At 46.9% G+C, this 23698-nt stretch overlaps 1 long non-coding RNA gene across 1 annotated transcript in view; it reads left to right on the plus strand.

Annotated features, from left to right (window-relative positions):
• Nucleotides 1-782: 782 nt before the first annotated feature.
• Nucleotides 783-23698, plus strand: part of LOC147737044 (uncharacterized) — a 64400-nt gene continuing 41484 nt past the window's right edge. Inside the window, exon 1 of the long non-coding RNA XR_015299288.1 lies at nucleotides 783-939. This is a non-coding gene — a long non-coding RNA (uncharacterized LOC147737044). The remainder of the gene's footprint in view (nucleotides 940-23698) is intronic.

Genomic DNA, 23698 nt, shown 5'->3' on the forward strand with positions numbered 1-23698 from the left:
CACTGACCCTGCCCTCACCCCCACAGACCGCACATCCACTGACTCTGACCCCACTTTCCCAGACCCCGAGCACACGACTTCCTATCGCCGAGTTAGGACCTTGTACGGAGTGCAACCTGTGAACAACCCTGGACAGAGGCAGCTCAGTCTCACTGCGCCTGCGCAGAGCAAAGACACCCCCCATAGAGGAGCCGAGCCGAGGAGCTCAGCACTGAAATACATCGCCGCACGTGCTGCGGCGCGAGGCGCCTCGTGCTCCGCGGCGGGAGGCGGTTGTTGCTTCTCACTCGTTCTTGTTCCCTGCGCGGCCCCCGTCCCACCTGTGCTGGCTCTGAGCTGTCGGAGCCTGTGCTGTGAACTAAACAAAGAAATCTTTCTTGCAACGACTTCTGGAGTTGTAACAGTGCGTCCGTTCTCCGCGCATGCGCATTTAATTCATGCCTTCCTGAACTCGCACTCCGCGCGGGAGGCGGTGTCTGTCCTCAGCGCATGCGCAGTGGTCCAGCTACGGGCCTCTTTAACCCACGCTCAGTCCTGGGGTTACACAAAGACCTCGGAAAGCTCAGCCCGACCCACAGCAGGGAGCCAGACCCACAGCAGGGAGCACAGCACCCCCAGCAGGGAGCACAGCACCCACATGAAACCCCAGGTGAGGCGAATAGATACAATGACTGTCTGGTGCTGGGAGGGTCTCGAGCCTGCTCTCCGGGGTTCATGTTTGTTCTTGTTGTTGTTGTCTGCATCGATCGATGATTATTTTGTATCCACAATGCTCGTTGGCCCTCACTGCTGGAGTTGGGTCACTCTTTTGAAGGCCACAGCAAACGGTGACATTTTGTCTGTGTGATGAGAAGATCGACTTGAATTCCGTTTTTCACCAGAGTAAGGTGGACTATCCATCGTCTTGCAAGGCACGTGGAATAAAGGTTTCCACTTCAGGTAAATAAAAAATCATTGGAATTTATGGTTGATGTGTTTTAAACTTCACCAAGTCACTGGTGTTGAGTTTCAACAAAAATACAGGTCTAATATATGACTTGTGGAGTTGGTTTTTGTGCCAAACTGGCTTTTCTCCCTGGCTGTGACCCAGATAGTTAGTTGTGATCACTTAATGTGTTGTGCAACTAAATGGGTAAAGATACTCATTTAATGGTTGTTGTTCTATGGGGTTTTGTCCTAACCTCACAAAGACTGATTAGATGTGCTTTTTGTTGGAATGGGTCATTTGGGTCCTAATACTCTCTGTTTTTGTTCATCACTTCACAAGAGTCTTGGTTTTTCGTTTTGGTTTCTTGTGTGGGTGTTCTCGTGGCCAATGCCGTCATGTGTTGTGCACCATCAGAGGCACTGTTTCTTTTCTGGTTCAAGAACATTTCCACTATTGCATTCATGGTGAAGGGTCCATGATCCTATGTGAGATAGGTATTTATGATCATTGATCTGTTGTTTTTAACAGCCCTGATGAAGCCCTTTGGGGTGAAGCGCGTTGGCTGTGTGGATCAAGAATAAAAGAAGAATTTCTCATGAAGACAAGTCTCCTTATTAATCTGTGTGACATGTCTGCATATTATATGCTATTTTCTTTATGCCTCTTTGAGCGAGTGTAGTATGTAGTTTAATTTAGGCCCTAGGGCAGTGGACCTACAAAGGAGGGCACAAGCTAGATTACTTAATGAGCCTACATTCAGTGATAGAAGAGTAAGTGGGGCTGTAATTGTTTTCCCCCACTGCCTGTTCTGTTCTCTATTTACTATTCGAATGACATCACAGATCGCACATAGATTTACGTGCACCCGTAGCTACTCTCAAAAAGGTGCCAATGCGCAACATCAATTCAACATTGTCCAATTTAAATTTGCAATCAATAGCGTCTGTTAAATTAATAGGTGACCATTTTTTAAAGTACAGAATCTACAACCATTGTGCATATTTCCTATAGTATTTACTAGAGACTTAAAAGTGTTTGACCGGTGTGAACATCACATGGACATGGCAGCGAGTCAAGTTTTGCGATATAGCCATAGGGAAAACAAAGCAAATGTCTTACCGTCCCAGCTCTTAGACGGAATAGGAGGCCTCTCTCCCATTGGGACATGGGTAGTGTAATATAACTTGGTAGACCATACTCAGGGTACGCAATGGATATACATTTTGCAACAGTTTGTTTATTCAATTCCCTTTCTAGTCTTTCTGCGCTATAACGTGCGTACAATGCTGTCTTTAAAACTTTTTTGTCCATTGTTACAGCTGTGTTTGAATTGGCAAACTGTCTACCAAGGTTAACGCTTTCCGGACTCTTGACTACCCCATGAAGCCATGGAATATCCATCCGTTTCTCACAGCGAAGACAATCATCTATTATGTCCCTTTTGAGAGAAGCCTCGGGATTCTTCATTATGGCTAGCCAAAATAGTGCGGGGTGGGCCCTTATGATGTCTTCAATGTATCCTAATTTCAGTTCGCCTTGACATATGTACAAAGAGGTGGAGATTGGAGCGACCAAGAGTTTTCTACAACATCTATTTTCCTCTGATTGGATGCAAGAACATTTGGCAACACCCCATACCTCTGCCCTATAGCTAGCTATTGGTACACACTGGATCTTAAAAATCTTTAAAAAGGCTGGAATTGTTCCCGATCTTTTAGGGCAGAGGAGACTGAGGATTGAGTTAAAAGCCATCGAGAACTTACTTTTACCATATGCCAAGTGTTCCCACCAGGTGCCGTTCGCAGCGAAGACCATTCCCAGATAAGGGAAAGTAGCAGTGCAAGTTAATTTTTGGTCACCAACAGAGATAACATTTGAAGGACATTTCCTTGGCCCACAAGGCATTATAAAAGATTTCTTAAAATGTGTGCATAAATCTAGGCCGGACATAGAATCTGTGAAACCTCGAACTAAAGTGCGTAGTGCATTTGGTGTGCGACCAATTAAAACTGCATCATCTGTGTATAAAAGCACTGGGAGAGGTTTGCCTTGAATTCTGGGAACGTCATTAGTTAGTGGGATCAGTGATTTCTGTAAATTGTTTTTATATATGATAAATTGGAGGGGGGCCAGAACACACCCCTGTCTGACCCCTCTAGCTACACTGATGTCATTGGAATCTTCTCAGGTCCGTATGGAGATAGGCAAAAAAATGAACAAGGGCCTCATCCAGTCCATTTTCTAAAAGGATGGGCCATAGACGGGACCTATTGACAAAATCGAAAGCTGAGGACAGGTCCATAAAAGCGAAGTAAAGTGGCGAGTGCTGTGCAAAAGTGTACTTCCCTATGATCAAATTAAGATTAAGACATTGCTTGTTCTTGCCAACTTTACCCTTGAAATCTAGTTGGCATTGTTCTAAAATCGGATTGTCCTCTGTCCAGCTTAACATTTTTGTGTATAAAACTCTGCCTAAAATTTTAAGGGTGTTATCTATGAGGGAGATCGGTCTGTAGCAACAAGGTTGTGTGCAATCGCCCTTTTTAGGTCGAGCAGACCTACTCTCAATGCGTGAGCATTGAGAGTGTCTGCTTCAGACCTTTTGTGGCCCGTATTTAGGAATGTGGACTGCCACCAGACGCGCACTTTGACGAGGTCAGATTTCACCTCGGGAGCGAGCGTCTGGTAGCTGCGCATGCGCGGTGCAAAGCCCTTGCTCACACACAGACACAGGCAGCCCCCACCCCTCTGCATGCACGCACGCACACACACACAGGCGCGCGCATGCACACGCAGGCATACGGCACACATACAGGCACACTATCCCCTACCTCGCATTCTCTCTCAATCACACATAGTCACGCATGCGCACACACATTCCCTCGCGCACACACGCGCGCGCGCACACACACTTCCCCCCCCCCCCCCCCAGGCATACACACAGGCACGCACGCACTTCACATCAGCCCTGGGCCCCACTCACCGACTGCGCTCTTCCGGCGGGGCTCCTCTCGCGCTCCGCTCCTCGCGGCGCGTCTCGTCGTCTCTTCTCAATCGGGGCTCCCTCAGGTCCGAGGAGCCCCGCAACAGGCGCCACACGCCTCCTTCTCCCCGGCCCCCTCCTGGGGACCCGGGCTACCTCGGACCGGCACGGCGCTCCATGCGCCGGCAGCTCGCGGACCTCGGGAGGCGGGACTTCCGGTCGGCCGCGACCGGATTGGCCGGCCGGCCAAGAGCTTCCGGGTCGCCGCAGGCAGCGCGGCGGCACCGTATAATATGAACTTGTTCTTTATTTTTATAGCACCAGTGTGAGCAAAATGTTTATCGGAAGATGTTGGTGTTTGCTATTTCGTAAGACTTTTCTTTATTTTATTTTATTTTATTTTATGAGCGATAAACACCCCAATTGTCCTTTGTAAGAATTAATTTTATTGGCGCCTGTGAAACGTTTTAGTATCCTACATTCCCTTGAAATGGCTCTTCCAGTTCAGAAGAACAATACCCCGATTAGAGTTGCCGGAGTTATATGCCACGTTTCCATATTAGTGCTGACTGGCTGGCTGACTGAAAGAATGATGCGGAAGGAGTTTCCCCGTCCTTTAAGTGAGCGTATCCGCCGGGGTGCCTGGAGTATTCATTATAACAACTGTCGGTAGAGGGCGCCATTGCTGATGTAATGTGAAAGGTATTTTAGTAGGTATAACGACACTGAGATGTGGGTTTCATGACCATAGCAGTCCTAGTATTCATTGAGGCGTAAAAGCCGGAGTGGTTTATCTCCCACTAAGAAAAATGATAATTTTCTGGCCAATATCCAATTTCAATTTCAAAGCTTTTATTCGATTTGTAAATACAAATCATACAAGCAAAAACTTATTAAACAATTCATTACATTAAAATTATTGTAAAATGCAAGGTTATACAAGAGAAATCCGGAATATTTCATATGAGCAAAGAACATATACTAACAAGCACTAGGCATCAAATCATGATTGGGGCTGTAAGGGTAAACTAGAAAGTGGGGGATCATACACGTACAGACAGGAATAAAGCAATTATCGCATGAAGTGCTTATCCTGGCAGCTGTACATTTTAAAAAAAAACCAAAGCCAGAGACATGGGACATTGTGAATTGCAAAGTAAATTTAAGGACAAGTAGGTACAGACAGGACGGTGTAAAAAATATAGCAGCACTAAACACTTCCTGGCAGCTGTACCGTTAAAATGCTAGAAATCATGGAAGCATACTGAAGGACTGGGTTCTTTTGGACCCAGCGGTGCCAGGGCACAACACCTGAAACCTTCGTGGGTAACCTGTTCCGGCGTACAAGTCACAGAGACACGGGACACTTCCTCTGGCGTCAAAGATTCAAGGTTTATTTGCTGCAGGGAAAACAGAAGTCACAGGAAGTACATCGAGTGTAGTTCGGGGAGACTGCTTCAAATTGGTTCTGTGGATCGCTCCTTTTATACAGTTTTTACCCATAAGACAACATGGTACACAAAAGTTTACAACCCGGTTCCCACCATCATCCCCCAGAGGGGTCGCTTTGGTCGCTTTCAAACACATGAGGTCCGGATCATAAGTGCGGAAACATTTGGCGGTTCCCAACTGTAAAAACCCATCTTCCCACCATTAGCAAATTCCAATCAGCAGTAAAGTAGATTGAAAATAGGAACAAAGACAGGTGCAAAGGAAGACGGAGACAGTGGGGAGATCGGAAAGGGTGTAAAAGGGGAGGTATCGGAGAGCACGAGATACAGGCATCAAAGGGACGTGCCTAATGAGATGCACGGCTGAGACAATAAGCCTGTGAGGCAAGATGAGCCTCGAGCGGCGCCACCTGCCTTACAGTAGCATCCCCCTCGTCATAAAGACACTTACAAAGAACATGTGTCTTCCGCCAATATCTTGGGAGTCCCAGGGTCGCGAAGCGGACAGCGTCCGTTCGCTGACTACTTGAGGGCAAGAGACAAAATGGATGCCGTATCTAAGATGGAACCCGTGGGTACAGATGAAAAACCCACATAACAAACGAACGGTTCAAGTTAGCACAGCGAAACTGCGCATACTTACTAAACTCGTCATTTGCGGTTCATAGATACCAGACTCGACCATATTCGTGCGAGTCGAAAACACCACTTACAATTGTCACGGAACCTCAGACGCTCCTTTTGCCCTCATGTAGGCAAGCACTAGTCGGAATCATATTCGATATTCATCAGACCATCGAGATGTTGTTGTAGCATAGCTCTGTCCAATCGAGTCCCCTTGGTAACAGATGGTTGTCTCATACACGTTGTAGCACAGAGACCACATAAGGCAGGACCACACTGTACACAAAGGCAACACGTGAACAGGAACACTACCACAACTCCAATGATCATCAGAATTTTCCAACCCCAAGTCGACATCAGGCCCCAAAACCATCCAAGTAGCGTCCAATCCCCTACATCCACGTGTATGGATTCGGAGATCTTATGCAACTTCGAGATGGCTTGATAGACAGTAGGAGCATTATCTGGGATGAAAATGCAGCAGCTCGAATGGATCACCTTACATACCCCACCGCGATCCGCTAAGACGACATCTAAAACCATACGGTTTTGTAACGTCATAAGCCTCTCCGCCTGAAGTTCTGTGGTGATATTACCAAGGGCACTGGCAGTAACATTAGCTGTCGATTCCACCACTCGAGTCAACTGTCTCAGGTTCCTACTATTAACCATAGGTCCCCAAAACGGGAGGAAACCCTTGAAAAAGTCTCCTGCCTCTTGACCAGCAGTATCTTCTTCGCTAATTATGCCTCGTACAACTCTAGTCTTATGATAATCGGCATCTACAGTAAACGTCGGAGGCAACAAATTTGCAATGAAACATGTACCCATAAAGTCTGTGGGCAACCATGTGTATGCACGATCATGACAGATAAAGTAAGTACCCTTGGCAGCCAGAAACACAGGGGACGGGGTCATTGGCACAACGTAGGTTTCAGTGCAAGCACTGTCTCCAAATCGGGCTTGCGGACTTTGGCCACGACCCATGAGACACAAATTACCAGTGTGGGGTACGACCCATATTGGAGGCGAGCTTTTAAGCTGCTTTTCACTAGTGAACATACTGTATTCCCCTCTACTTAGGACCCTATAAGCTCGTACCTCTTCTTCAGGGATAAGAAAAGGATCATGGATCTCATCTTCCATATCCTCTATTGCCATTGATAGCAGCTTCTGATACGAGGTAGGACCAGAGTTGGGGGAACGTGGTTCTCGATTGGGGTGGAAACCCAGTGCGCTTCGAAACATTGTTTGGAATGCTCGAGCTGACCCTTGGGAACTATACGGTAACACCAGATACGGAATTCCCTTACCCGTAGTATGTGGCATCAACCCACACACCCAACAATTAGTAGTGTTAACCACTAACTGATGCTGATGGAGGAGCTGAATAAAGGAATTGTTGCGGAATTCTACACGTCTAGCCTGCTCGTGTTCCGGTAACATGTGAAAGGAATGAGGAGAAGCAGTAATGGTAAGATTAGGGTGAGGAGTAGGAGTAGGGGTAGCAGATAAGAAGTAGGACATAGTGCAATACACCCCACCCGCCAATAATGCAGAAGCAGTCAGAAATAACATAAACAATTGAAATATGAAACATTTAGTACGACTGAGTTGCTGCAGCTTGAATCTGTATGCCTGAGCTCCTTCCAAATCATTTAGCTTCGAAAATGCCATTCCCTACGACCGTCCGCAACGTTTCTTGACGCACTTCGTTCTGTGCAGCAATAGTCAATCCCCAGGAGTTCCTAGGAACCGACGGCCTTTAACCTAACGTCAAGACCTACTGTCCAGAAGGAAGTACGCGCGCGGCCCTACGGCCCTCAATACACAATATGTATATATATTAGCACAATATTTCTCAGCTGAGGAAGGAAAAAAATACAAGGAAAAAGCTCGACATATGTACAAAAAAATTTCAATGATATGAATGTTCAAAATTGATCATGGGAAACGAGGATATTGCAGTTGTCAATTACAGCAACGCAAGAAAATTTTATTTGTCCTTAGTGTGAGATCGCAAAGAATATCGATGTTTCCCGGGACGTGTCTGCTCGTTGAACAAAGGATCTTTTGAAGAGACAGCGTCCTGCTGATCAGTTCGTTGTTCTGGTCTTGAGTCTTTTGCTGACAAATGTTCAACAGTGGCTTTCTGCTGCGCTGAGTGTTCTCCAACAAGCTGTGCGTCGCTAAAAGGTACAAACGCCGGCAATGTTTCTGTTTCTGTTGACGCAATGCCTTTCCTTACCCACGGGTCTGCCGGCAAAGGAATAGGGACTCGCTTACAATGGGTAGCATGTACCCAATTTTTCCGCCCCTCGAGACGAACGGCAGTCCTCGTGGCCAGGAGTACCTGGTACGGTCCGGTGAATCGGGGGTCCAGATTATTCTTGCGTGAGAAGTTGCGGGTAACCACCCAATCCCCGGACTGGAGCTGGTGGCCTGGACCCTCCGTCTGCGTTGGCAAGGCGTCGTAAACCTGTTGGTGAATTAACCTCAGTTTAGCAGTCAAGTCATGCAAATAATCAATCAACATCGGGTACTCAAGATCAGAGAATATTCCTGGCCTAGGAACCCCCCACACATTCGCAGGACGGCCGAACACTATCTCATAGGGACTAAGCCCTATTCGGGAGTGTACAGTCGCCCTAGTTGACAGTAATGCTAGAGGCAAAGCGTCAGGCCACGAAAGACCAGTCGTAGCCTGAATCTTCGCTAATTTTAGTTTAAGGGTGCCATTGTACCCCTCAACCAATCCAGCTGACTGGGGATGATTGGCGCTATGGAATTTCTGATTAATTCCAAGGCCCTTACACACACTCTTCATCACACTTCCAACGAACTCACTTCCATTATCTGACCACACAACTCTAGGCATTCCATACCGAGGAAAGTATTCCTTCAGTAGGATTTTCGCAGTAGACAAAGCAGTATTATCCTTGAGGGGATAGGCCTCAATCCATCGGGAGAATGCGCACACCACAACCAAAACGTATTTCAGGTTATTGCATCGCTCCATATGGATGAAGTCCAATTGGATCACCTCAAAGGGATACGAAGGAGGAGCAAAACTGCCAGGGGGAGTTGGGGTTCCTTTGCCAGGATTGTACATTAGACACACCATACAATTCTTCACCAGACGTTCAGCACACTTTGTAATGCCATCATTCTTCCACACAGGCGACAACAACTTGCAAATGCCTTTCGCGCTAATATGTGCTAACCCATGTGCCATTGTCACAACGGCCAGCACATACGCATCAGGCAACAACCATCTTTTCTGATCCGACAAATCAATCCAACAACCATTCGCATCCAACTTTCCCGTACTTTCTTTCCACTTCATCTTTTCAGTCTCGGTGGCCTCATTCTGAATTGCTTTCACACTCTCGATAGTGTCTTCACACATGCTCGATTCTGTAGGCCACCTAACCGAACTCGTCACATACATTCGAGTGCTAAGGTTCCGGGCAGTCTCCTTAGCAGTCTCATCCGCAAACGCATTACCACGACCAACATCATCCGTCACCTTACGATGCGCACTACACTTAACAATCGCAACTTGCGTAGGCAAAGTCAATGCATCCAAAAGATCATTCACAAGCTGGCCATGCTGAATCTTCGTACCATGCGACGTCAAGAAACCTCTCTCTCTCCACAATCGTCCAAAACTGTGAGCGACACCAAACGCGTATTGGCTGTCGGTAAACACATTCACACGTTTCCCTTTTGCTAACACACATGCTCTAGTAAGCGCAATCAGCTCTGCAGCTTGGGCAGAATTCTGACTCAATCTCGCAGTCTCAACAACAGTGTTCAATGTTACAACAGCATAAGCAGTAGTCACATCGCCATTCGGCAACTTAAAACATGACCCATCCACATACAAAGTGCCGTCCGGATTTCCCAATGGGGTGTTTTTAAGGTCCACTCGACCCTTTGTTTCCTCTTCCGTCCGCAAGTAACAGTCATGTTCTGTTACTTCATCTGACTCTGCACTAATTGGTAACAAAGTTGCCGGATTTAGGACATTACAACGTTTTATCTGAATGTGGCTTGCCAGAAGCGTCAATTCGTACCCAGATATCCTCGCACTCGTCAAGTGCTGAGTTTTCGTACGATTCAACAGAGTATCGACTGCATGCGGAACCATCACCGTAAGCATATTATCCATGACCAATCCTGCTGATTGTCGGATGGAGACCGCAGCTGCCGCAGTTGCTCTCAAACAACTCGGCAATGCTCTAGCTACTGGGTCTAAGGTCGAGGAAAAATATGCACATGGACGTTGCTTACCACCAAAAGGTTGCGTTAAGACACTCAAAGCACAACCTTCCCTCTCGTGAACATATAACGTAAATGGCTTACTGTAGTCAGGGGTACCTAACACAGGAGCCGAACACAATGAATCACGCAGTTCAGAAAAACTTTTCTGACATTCTTCCGTCCATGGTAAAGGAGTTGAAACATCCTTGCACGTAAGAGCCACCAATGGTTTCGCTAACAATGAAAAATTAGGAATCCACTGCCTGCAATATGACGTGATACCTAGAAAGGCACGCACATCTCTTTGGGTTTGTGGCACAGCCATTCGCGCAATCGCTGCAATTCTCTCTGGGGTCAATCTCCTTCCCTCCTTTGACAATAAGTGACCTAGATAGGTTACTTCTTGACAACAATATTGGAGTTTAGAAGGTGACACCTTATGATTTAGCTCACAGAGATGTTGCAGCAACGACACCGTAGCAATTTTGCAAATGTCCTGAGTATCAGCAGCCACCAATAAGTCGTCGACGTATTGGATTAAGGCCGCACCAACCGGCAACCTAAACGCATCCAGTTGTCCCTTCAGGGCTTGACTGTAAATAGACGGACTTTCACAGTAGCCCTGAGGAGCGCGTTTGAACCGGAAGCTACGCCCACCGAGAGAGAAACCGAAAAGGTCCCTGCTCTCTTCGGCAATCGGGATGCTAAAAAACGCATTTTTCAAATCAATCACCGAAAACCATGATGCAGTAGCTGGAATCAGAGTCAGTAGCGCCGTGATGTCAGGCACAACAGGAAATTGAGGAACCACAATTTTATTTACCTCTCGTAAATCGATAACAAAACGATAAACAGGCGGTTTTGTAGGATCAGTACGTTTAAGAATGGGTAGTACAGGGCTGTTGCACACGTTTCCCCGAGTCTCCTCAATAACATCTTTCTCGATCAAATCATAAATGATCGCTAACAGTGCTCGTTCACCATCAAGGGAGATACGATATTGGGGAATACGTGGCAGTCGCACATTAGCTTTCAACTGAACAACATAAGGGGAGATATCAAGTAGGCCCACATCATTTGGACCCGTCGCCCACAAAGACACAGGAAGAGAATTCAATTCCGGTGGAAGCCTATCGAGAGACAAATACATAGGAGAGACAACCCTCTCTCCTAACGTAAGCTTTACACCCGCAGGAGAACAATACAATGTTGCATACAAACGTTTAAGCAAATCCAGACCCAAAAGATTTTCGCCACAACCAGTGGTCAAAATCAGCGGAGCTTCGAGCTCACGTGGCCCAATTTGAAGGGGCAAAGGGCGTGAAACTGGATTGCTAACGGGGGCGCCAGAGAATCCAACGGAAACATTTGTTAAGCCAGACAAAGGTGCGCCAGGGAGTTTCGAATGCATAATAGAACTTTTCGCTGCACCAGTGTCCAACAGAAAAGGCTCAACGACGCCCGATGTAGCAACTGCGACGTAAGGCCCTCTCTGATCAACCGGAACTGATACCACTCCCTCCTTTTGTCTCTGGCTGTCCTAGTAATTACTGTCGTCAGTTCCCTGATCGACGTAATAATCATCTACATTGTACTGCGCAGATCGTCCTTGCGATGATCCACGTTGATCAAAACAATTGTTAGAACTAGATGAATTGTCTGAGCGATCATTTTGAGCACCACGACCTCTACCACGTGATGCCTGCTGTGCACCACCACGGCCTCCTTTGGACGAATTACCACTATTACGTTCATTCAGAGCAGGACAATTGAATTTGATGTGTCCCTCTTGTCTACAATAAGCACATTGATTATACCCTAACAAGGATCTTTGGAAAGAGGAATCGTTACGCGACTGCGATCTATTCGATTGAGACTGCGACCTATTCTGTTGAGGCGCATTCTGATTGGAACGCGGCGGATACGCTTGTTGCAACAACACTTTAGTTTTCAGCTCTTTGGTCTTTTTGTCAACACGGTCATTCTCTTCTTTCTCCCTATTTTCGTAATATTGTGCCGTAGCCAATATCTGAGCTGAAGTAGAAACGGCCCATGCACTTTCCGAATTCTTTAATTTATAGCTCAAATCGGGCAACAAGTTCGACACAAATTTATCCACGAACAACCTCTGTCCACCCTCAGTACCCATATCCTGTCCACTATGATCAATGAATGCTTCTTCAAACCTCGTAAAGAAGTCGGAAACACTCTCATCTTTCTTTTGTTTACAAGCTGACAACTTGTCCCAATTTACCCTTGTAGCTGGCATAAGCGTTTTCATTAACGTAATAATTCTTTGAGGGAGAGCAGTAATCAATTGATCGGGCTTAGTAGCAGCCACATGTCCAGCATCTGCTGCTGTAATGGCAGCCCAATCACCACCTAATACATTTGCGTGATCTTGGTGACGGATCTTAGCCCATACCGGCTGCGGTACGACGTTGCCAAACAACATGTCGATATCGGCAAGATTCATCACCGTAGCATCTACGAGCTGCGATAATTCCTTATAATACCCTGTAGGATTTTTACGAGGATCGGGCAAAGATTGCTTCACCTGAAGCACTTCCGATCGTTTCCATGGAAGGTGTATCCATACTCTCTCAAAATGTGCCGGTACTGGATGGGCAGCATTAGTATTATCAGCTGGTACCCAAACCGGTGGAACTTCGCGCATGGGATATTGGCCAGACTCGTCTTGTTTTTCAATATCCTCAACAAACAGTGCATGAGGAATGGGAGCGGGACGAAGGGATAGCAACTGCTCAATAGCTCGTCGGACATTAGTATCTACTATCAGTCCGGTTGCGAACTGAAGCCGGAGGTTAGACAGGGCGGTCAGCACCTCGTCAGGCGCATTAGCCGCTATCTGATCATTTAGTAACTTACACATTTCGTCAAACACATATCTCTGAGTTGGTATGTTGAATTGACTAAACGTTTCAAGAACAACTCGGGGTGGATTTCTCTGCGGATTGTCCATCCAACCCATCGCCATATTATATAGCGCAGCGCGTTCCCTGTTACCAGGAAGCTGGCTACGTCTCTGAGGACCATCAGAACCAGCAGACCCAAAGACAGGTCCAAGCGACTGAAAAAAACTTGGTGCAATAGGAGAATTGCGACTACGAGTAGAGGGAGAGAGATAAGACACAGGACTAACAAGAGAAGGAGTGGAAACAGTAGCAACAACGGGGGTTAACAACACAGGAGCAGTAGCGGGAGCAGGAGTATGTGGAAGCGGAGGAGCAGTAGGAATAGAAACAGACGAAGGAGCAGGAACAGTCGGAGGAACGGGTGCAGGTTGAGGAACTGGTGGAGGAACAATAGGTGGAAGAACAGGTACGGCAGGGACCACAGGAGCCGCGGTACCCTGAACGTACGGAGGTGGCGACTTCATAAGATAAGACATTAAAGGATCCTCAACTGCCTCTTCCTTCTTATCCGACTCCGTAGGTAAAGCAGGATAACATTTATCTATGGTCATACGCTGTAATCTCTCAAACACTTCCTTATCCTTATCCTCCTTATCACGCTGAAACTGCTCAGCTTTCTTTACAATGGTAGCAACATTATCTCGCTGACTACGTTTATTTTGTCTGATTTCTTTCTGTCGGGCTTCTTTGCGCCACAACCGAAAGGCATCAAACATGGCCGGCCTTGATTTACGTTCGAACAACTTCATCTCTAGGTTATCTAAGATCGACGCCTCGAAGCTACCGTGAGGTGGCCAACGAAGATCGCCGTCCTTCTTTGTATATTTAATCCAATAATCATTAAAAGCAATCGGGCCTAGCCCATGTTTGCTATATAAGTCATAAGTAGGAGTTCCAACTGGAGGTATCGGACACGAGTCCTCCAGCAGGGAATCCGCACCACAAGGTCTGAAACAACTAAATAAAGTACTGCGACCAGGCATCTTGCACACTAGCCGAGTTTCACAAACTTCAAGGGTTACGGGATTTACCAAGTCCCAGCAAAGAACAAAACCCTCGGTTTTTGGCGGCTGCAGTCGTCAAACAAATACAACAACAAAGTACGCTAGCAAAGTGTCACCGACAAAAACACTCACACAGCGTGCACAACAAAGACACTTGCTAAAGTGTCAACAACCAAGGACTATGGGAGCGACCCACAAATACTTAACTCAAAGATCGATGGCGTCACCAGGAAGGCCCGTCTATCGTCTCGCTCTACCAAGGTCTACGCCAGGCGCCAAAACAGGTCTACAGTCAGGGCAGCAGTCCGTCGCAGCCGTCAGGAGGCGGGAATCTTCGCGGGAAAAGTCTTCGGGCCACTTATTTCGACAACAGGATCGATGAAGCGGGGTGCACCTTCCCTCGGAGATTTCACACGAAGTTCCTCACGATCGTCGGGCTTGGACTGGTACCACTGATGCAGCCCCACGTTGGGCGCCAACTGAAGGACTGGGTTCTTTTGGACCCAGCGGTGCCAGGGCACAACACCTGAAACCTTCGTGGGTAACCTGTTCCGGCGTACAAGTCACAGAGACACGGGACACTTCCTCTGGCGTCAAAGATTCAAGGTTTATTTGCTGCAGGGAAAACAGAAGTCACAGGAAGTACATCGAGTGTAGTTCGGGGAGACTGCTTCAAATTGGTTCTGTGGATCGCTCCTTTTATACAGTTTTTACCCATAAGACAACATGGTACACAAAAGTTTACAACCCGGTTCCCACCATCATCCCCCAGAGGGGTCGCTTTGGTCGCTTTCAAACACATGAGGTCCGGATCATAAGTGCGGAAACATTTGGCGGTTCCCAACTGTAAAAACCCATCTTCCCACCATTAGCAAATTCCAATCAGCAGTAAAGTAGATTGAAAATAGGAACAAAGACAGGTGCAAAGGAAGACGGAGACAGTGGGGAGATCGGAAAGGGTGTAAAAGGGGAGGTATCGGAGAGCACGAGATACAGGCATCAAAGGGACGTGCCTAATGAGATGCACGGCTGAGACAATAAGCCTGTGAGGCAAGATGAGCCTCGAGCGGCGCCACCTGCCTTACAGTAGCATCCCCCTCGTCATAAAGACACTTACAAAGAACATGTGTCTTCCGCCAATATCTTGGGAGTCCCAGGGTCGCGAAGCGGACAGCGTCCGTTCGCTGACTACTTGAGGGCAAGAGACAAAATGGATGCCGTATCTAAGATGGAACCCGTGGGTACAGATGAAAAACCCACATAACAAACGAACGGTTCAAGTTAGCACAGCGAAACTGCGCATACTTACTAAACTCGTCATTTGCGGTTCATAGATACCAGACTCGACCATATTCGTGCGAGTCGAAAACACCACTTACAATTGTCACGGAACCTCAATACATGTACAGACAGGATTAAAAGTAATTATCGCACGATGTGCTCTTCCTGGCAGCTGTACATTTTACATCAAACCCAGAATAAAAAGGCATTTTGCATAATTATTTGCCACATGCTGTAAAAGAAGCAGGTAAGTACAGACAGGAATATATAAAATCATGGCAATACAATACATTTCCTGGCAGCTGTACATTTCAAAATAAAAGTGGCAACAAAAAAAACAAATGTCCACATTTTCTAGGGCTGATAGTAACGCAAGGGCATTCTTAATAGACCGTATATTGTATTTGATAAAAATAGGTTTTAGATACCTTAATCTCAAAAAATGATAAAATTTGCAGAAAAGTAGAAAATGGCAGCAACTTTGGCGTGAAACGTTGTCACAAGGACAGGGGGTTTCTGATTTAAGTTTCTGTACTGGGAACGCAACAAGATGATGTACGATACCCAACCTGACACGAGTTAGGACAAATTGATGAGATGGACGGCTGACTTTTAAGAGGTAAGCTTGGAACCCCGATGGTAAATTAAGTTCCTTATAGAACTTCACAGTAGCCAGCTTGCCATATACTTCTTCACGCCCTTTCTTTTTGTACGTTAAGAAAGTTTGTTTGATTTCTTTTCTAGGGATTTCGACCGCCAGTTCAGGGTTAAGGAGAACATCAATATCAAACAAAGTTTTGTACCAGAAGTGGATATATTTCATCCAAAGGATGCGTGATGAAAAGTCCAATCCTATACAATCAAGAATAATTTCTTGAGTGAATCGAGTCTCTGACTTAGCCCAAATAGAGCGCCACAATAAGAGTGGGCGGACGGCTGCTAAGTCAGAAATAAACTCGACCCCAACCTCGTCATGGGTTAATTGAACAGAAGCAGAAAGGGGTGTCACATAACACTCTTTTTAAAAACTTATTTTCATCTTTTTGTAGGGGAGTGCCATCTATGTGACCCCACACACCCGCCCCGTACAATGCCGAGGGAACACAGCGTATGTTGTAGATATTGATCATATCTCGGATGCTTCTCGATCCGAGCTTGGAAGCAAATCGAAATACGCTACTAGTAGTTCGCATCATTTTCATCCTGATATTATCAAGCTCGGATTTCCAAGACCCATCGTTGGCATAGGTGATTCCTAAGTAACAGAATGTTTTAAATTGTAGCATTTTGTCACTATCTAAGTAAAAAGTGGACTTCAGTTTATTGGCTGTCTGACCACACAACATGACATAGGTCTTAGATTTATTTACACAGAGTCTCCTATTTTTTATAAACAGCATAAAGCTGTCAATAAGACGCTGTAAACCTATCTGGGTGCGGGATAAAAGGACGGCGTCATCCGCATATAATAAGATTGTGACAGGTTTGCCTCCAATCAGTGGAGCATCTGCCGGTACAGTAGCTAAGGTGCGATCAACACAATTAATGAAAAGGGAAAATAAAAGAGGGGCTAATACGCATCCTTGACGGATGCCCCTTGACACTTTAAAGAACGGTGTACATTCACCTAGGGTACCGTATCGGACTTTACAAGAAAGTTTCTCGTAGAGCCTCGCCAAAAAGTGGACTATTTCTTTCGGTGCCCCGGACTCCAGTAAAACCTGCCAAAGAATACCGTGATCAACTAAATCAAACGCGCTGCTCAGGTCAGCAAAACATAAAAATAAATTGCCCTTTTTAGCTACTGTGTATTTGTTAATTAAAAGATCCAAATTTACGCATTGCTCTAATGTACCCATGCCTTTCCTAAAGCCGTATTGCACTTTAGTTAAAATGTTCATATCTTCGGCCCAAGTTTCTAGTCTTTTGAGCAGAATTCTGCCCATAACTTTTACTGAGGCGTCCAATAAAGAAATAGGTCGATAATTGGAGGCCTCGGATTTACTACCTTTTTTGAATAAGGGGATGATAACCGATTGGCCCCAGGAAGGGGGAATATTACCTTCGGCTGCACAATTGAAAGTCCTCACCAGAATGGGGGCCCACAGGTTAGCTTCAGCTTTTAATAAATCTATAGGCACCCCATCTGGTCCCGGGGCCTTCCCTCCCCTTACTGTTGGCAAGGCCTTCAAGTCCCTCTTCCAGGGTTATCCCCAAGGGTATAGGTGACCATATGGACGAGTCAGCAAGAGGTAAGGTTAATGATAACCCTTCAGGGTTAAAGATATTGGTAAAGTGGGTGATCCACTCCTCACATGCGACATATGAAGTAATTTCCGGAATGCCTTCTGTATTTAAAAATGAGCTGTTGACTATTTCCCAATAGAGTTTACTATTTTTGGTCTCAACTGCTTCATTCAACTTATCCCATGCTTCTCTCTGTAAGACCTTTTTCCTATTAAAAATAGCCATTTTGTAGTTAGCCCTTGTTTGTTTAATTCTATTGCCGTCTCGGGGTTTAGACCCTAAAGCAAGCTTCAATTCCCGTAAGGCTACTGTACAGGAATTATCAAACCATCCCAATTTTACGGTTTTGTTAGTTGATGGTTTCCTGCTAAAAATACCCTCGATAACAATATTGATATTGATGAATTGTGATAGCAAGAGATCAGGATTAATAACATCATTTAGACAATAACTGATCTCAGTTTTACAGCTAACTATGACCTCCCTTTGTTTGGCCGCAGAATTGACCCCTGTCCATTTAATCCTCGGGCCATTAGGTCTGCTTGAAACAATATTAGTGGTACAGGTTTCTCCGGTCTCTAATTAGGCACCCCTTCCGGGAAGGGAGACGCAGATGCTATTGTGGTCACTAAGACTTTCTTCTCTCACATACAAGTTTAGATAGTCGCCATTGCTGGAAAACAGGATGTGATCGATAAATGTCCCAGCTTCCCTCCCTGTAAAAGTAGGACAAATGGCATTCTGATTGTTTTTGTTACAATTTAACAGGAATAGATCTAATTTAGGTAACAATTTATTTAAAATAGAGCCATAATGGCAATGTGGAAAATGGGGAAAATCCTCGCTCCTGCCCACACCCCCGCTAGAATTATCCTGCTCCACCCCAAAACCACATGGATTCCCCTTAGATAGCTGACATGGCTGCAGATTAAAGTCCCCAGCCCATAGGATGTCCGTCTTCTTATTTGAAATGCACATGGCTTTAGCGATCTCTATTTCCAAGGGGTACAAGATATTCCCTCTGGTGGCATCAAAGATGTTGTTGTAAAAATTAACAAGGACCAAATCATTTCCCTTGCCACATTCGATCCTTAATACCTGGCTATGAGCTCCCACACTTGAGCTACTTCTGACTTTGTGATTACTCAATCTATTAGAAAGAAGTATCAGAAGTCCCCCCTTTGCCCTGCCTGAGCTGGATTTAATGGCATTAAGGCAGTAGGATGAATAACCTTCTACATTAATATCCTCCTGACTCCAGGTCTCCTGGAGGAGGACTATATCACACCCTTCTCCTATAAACCTGGGCCAAAAAGGGGTGTTTAGTTTCCCTGCAATACCTGCAATATTCCAGGAGATCAGGGTAAGATCGGCAAACTTAGTTGCCTGAACAGTTATCCTGGAGGGTCCAATTACTGACCTCCTAGTAGGGGATTGGGTATTAGAGGGATGGTATCTAAGAGGAAGGGATTGGATGGAAGTATCTTCCGGTACAGAGACCCTCTGTAAAACCGTATGTCCATTGGGGGCCGCTGGGGCCGCAATAGAGACTGTTTGTATACTGGCAGGGGCAGGCTGCACACTTAAACCAGATCCTGACTGCCTATTGACTGGTTGATTTGATGGTGTTGGGACATGAAGTCAGTCAACCATCTCCAGGCAGTCAAATCTGTTGGTTGTCTGAATACCTTGCCACCCGCCATCTGCAAAATGGTTATTGTTGGAATACCAGGGGCGAGGTACCCATTCCCTGCCCCTGTTCTGTTGGGTTTGCCATGGGTCACCATAGTTCCATTGGTGTTCTTGGGTCATGGCCCAGTTTGGCGGTGGAATTGGGTAGTGGTAGTTAAATGTGGGGGGGTAGAAAAAGGAGGGTCGATGGGTATCAATACCCCCTTTCTTCTCTAGATCTGGCCATGAACAAATATGGTTCACAGTAGAAGCATCCTCGCATGTAAAGATGACGCAATCCCCCTGAATACTCTTGGGGCTCTTCCCCACCCATGGTACCCTACGTACCGAGGATATTCTGCAGATGGTGGGAGGCTTCAAGGGCTGTTGATACTGAGCCACTGGAGGATTTTATTCCGGAGGGACCAATGAGGTTCATCTGTTCCTGCTGTAAGTTCAGGTACTCCTGTTAAGATTACGGTAAATGGAGATACCTCGGGAGCCAGATGAAATGGACGTTTAGGTCTGGGCCCCTTTTTACCTACATGAGAGTGAGTTTTAAGGGGAACCTGGGGTTTGCTGTTAGATTGCTGTAAGGGCACATTGGTCGTAGTGTGGTTAGCGTCAGTTAGCGTAACTTGAGGGGTCTGAACAGCGGGAATTTGCTGACTGGATGAAGGTGTCTGGGGTACGGATTTAACTTTGGGCTTGGATTTTGTGCAGTTTGCACAGGTGATAAAAGCAGATGATGTCGGAATTGTAGAGTCTTTTGTTTTGGGTTGTGCGATAAACGTAACAGACGGTCTATCTATGTTAGCTGGGAGGACCCCCGTACAGAGCGCTGCGGAAACCCCCCCAGATTTGTCAGTTCCTGCCCTGGACTGGTTGGATGTTTTATCAAGAAATATGGCAAGCTGTTTTTCAATTGCCATAATGCTCCGTTCCAGTGGCTGGAGGTGATGTTTAAGGAGGTCCCTGAATCTTTCAAAGAGCTGAGAAAGATCGTGATCTGACTGACAAGGGACACCCTCCTGAACATTACCCAAGGTGGGACGATTTAAGTTAGGCAAAACAGATGATACAGAATTAGTACTGGTGGTAACGTTCGTGATTGAAGCAGTTGTTGAGCCTTTCTTTTTCTTATTTTTGGGGTGTTGGTTGACCTTGTTCCCTTTATTTAATAGTACTGGCTGCTTAGGTACAGCACCTTCTCTCTCCCCCATGGACCGAACACCTTGAGCCGAATCTTCAGCCACGATCTGCTCTAGGTCCGGGGTGATCTCAAGGTTCCCCGTGGTGTCCAGTTCCAGTGACAGATTCGTGGCCGACAGATCAACAGCATTAGGGATAGAATGGACTTGTGCTGTTGCATTTCCATGCTTAGTTAAAATAGGAATAGGTGCAGCTGTTGGAAGCGGGGTTAGAGCCGCAGCTATGAGGCCCAAAGAAGATCTCCTAGCAATCGCAAGGTCAAGTCAAGTCAAAAGGTATGTTTATTATGACCGTAGTCATTTAAACATGTGCAAGAGAGTATCAAAAAGTTAAAACAATGAACTCAAAACAATTAAAACGTTGTCACAATAAAATCCATCACATATAAGTTAAAACTCTTACACACGCTTCTTCCTTTGTCGACACCCATAAAATTGCATTTTAGCAATCACAAGGTCCTGGGATACCCTGCGCTCTAGGAGAGAAATATTTAGGTTAATAGCCTCAGTAGTAGTAGATATAAATTTATCAATAGGACCTGTAAACTGTGCAGTTCTGAGCGCAGTCTTACTTCTAGATCCCCTTGTTACAGACATAGCAGGGTACAGGCTCCAGTAACCAAGTCCAGAATCAAATAAAACAAAGGACAGTACCTTTCACGGGAGAAATGATCGACTGACGGATGAAAACCAAGGGGGTGGGCCCAGCCCAGCCTGGTTCAGTCTGGAACGGGCTGAAACGGGCCCGCCCATGGCCCGGGCTTCGCCCGGCGTCCCGCGAGACGGCTTTGGTGCTGATTTAAAGCGCCGCCTGGCGCTGGGTGATGTCGCTGGACCTCGCAATGGCTTCTGGATGTTGTAGTGAAGCCCCTCGCCGGTCTCCTCCTGGCGCCCCCGCTCTTGATGGAATTTCGAGCGGCCGGGCAGCCGGAGACTGGCGGGCGGGTGCAGCCGTTCACGGTGGTTCAGGCAGCGGGGTTCTTGCTCACAGAGATAGTGGGACAGCAGCTAGGGCAACAAGACAGTTCCACAAAGGATATCCAAATTCGTCCACATGTCGCCTTTCTCGCTGTAAAGAAACAAGTGAAGCTTGTCAGTCTCCTTGGCATTACATAGTTCAACTCTATGTTGCCTAAAGATTAAGCCCGAGACTAAACCCCAAGTTGTCTCTTAGAAAGCATAAATGAACCTAGTGTGTAACTACTAGCCAGAGTGCGATATTAAATGTACTTTTCAAAAATGGGGGCACTTGGAATGAGAGTGAAGGATTCCTAATACGACTGTACTTAGACCATATCCGTCAGATGTCTTTGGGTTTCATTCTTTGAGAGAGAAGTTAAGTATATACGGTACTGAGTACCGTTTCTGTGAGTGAGCAGCGAAGCGTCCAGTCCACATGCTGGCAACCTCCCATATGTAGGTTAACATCACTGCCCTTGGCAGGTTTCTTGAAGAAGCTTAAGGTGCCTGGCTAACGCACCTTTGAGCAGAATGCCTGACCCGTTGTCAGCTGATATATTTGCCTTGTTCCAGGACGCCATCTAATCGAGTCTGACAGATTGCCTTCCTTGAGATGTCCAGTGTGTGATTAAGACAGTCGCTCCTTCTGTGACAGGTGTCGCTGATCATTGCACTCAGAGCTTGAGAAGCCACCCTCCCAATGCATAAGTTGATGGACAGTGTCACAAGCCTCTTCAACGTGTAGAGCCTTGCTTTTTCTCTGGTGCCCTTTGTCTCCGTCACAACCTGAGGAGTCTTAATGCCCGACTCTTTCCTGACACTGAAAGCCAACTGCTGATTGTTAAGAGAAAGAGAAGGAGGTCAGAGCAAGCTTGCAAGTAGCCCCTTTGAATCCCATAGTGCTTTTGGCAAGATCACACACATTCCCAGACATAGAAGGATGCATAAGAAACTAGTTTTTCTTATGCCCCCTGCCCCCTCTATTCCCTCCCTAATGCCGTCGTCTCTTCCCCTCTGTGGTTTTCGCTACCAGACCTGCAAAAGCCCCTCATTCCTCCTTCCCTGGCGCTTTTTCCCATGCACCTTGCTCTTTCTCCAGCCAGTCACAGCCCTTATTCCTTCCCTCCATCACTCCTTATTTCCCCTTGTTTCCTCCTTATTCTATCTCCCTTCTCTCCCACGAGCTTCTCATTAGTGCCTCTGAGCCATGGTATATACTTTTTCGACTTACAAATACAAGGCTGTGTATACTGAAGGCTCCCTTGCTTCACCGCAGACCTCTTTGTTTCTATGTCTTATGAAGGACACCCCTTTACCCCCTCACACACCCTCTCACTCCCTCACACCCTCACCCTGTCACCCTCACACCCCCTCAACCTCACACAGCCTCAACCTCACCCCCTCACCCTCACCCTCACAACCCCACACCCTCACCCTCACACCCCCTCACCCTCACACACCCCCTCACCCTCACACACCCCCTCACCCTCACACACACCCTCACCCACACACACCCTCACCCTCACACATACCCTCGCTCTCACCCTCGCTCTAACACACCCTCTCGCCCTCACACACCTCACCCTCACACAACCCCTCACACTCACACACCCTCACACACTCTCACCCTCTCACCTTCACACCCCCTCACCTTCACACCCTCTCACCCTCTCACCCTCACAACCTCTCACCCTCACACGCCCTCACCCTCACATCCCCTCACCCTCACCCCTGTTGCCCTCAACCCTGTCAGCCTCACCCTCCCTCACTCACCCTCACCCACCCTCACCCAACACACACCCTCACCCCCCTCACCCTCACCTATGTTCACACACCCTCCCTCACCCTCACACCCCCTCACCCTCACACCATCACACCCCTCACCATCACACCCCTCACCATCACACCCCTCACCATCACACCCCTCACCATCACACCCCTCACCATCACACCCCTCACCATCACACCCCCTCACCATCACACCCCCTCACCATCACACCCCCTCACTATCACAACCCCTCACCATCACACCCTCCCAACCCCTCACACCCACACCCACTCCCTCACACCCCCTCACCCCCCCTCACCCTCACCCCCCCTCACCCTCACACCCCCTCACCCTCACACCCCCCTCAC

The sequence above is a fragment of the Lissotriton vulgaris genome, chromosome 1_1, assembly GCF_964263255.1.
Source record: "Lissotriton vulgaris chromosome 1_1, aLisVul1.2, whole genome shotgun sequence".
Taxonomy (NCBI): Eukaryota; Metazoa; Chordata; class Amphibia; order Caudata; family Salamandridae; genus Lissotriton; species Lissotriton vulgaris.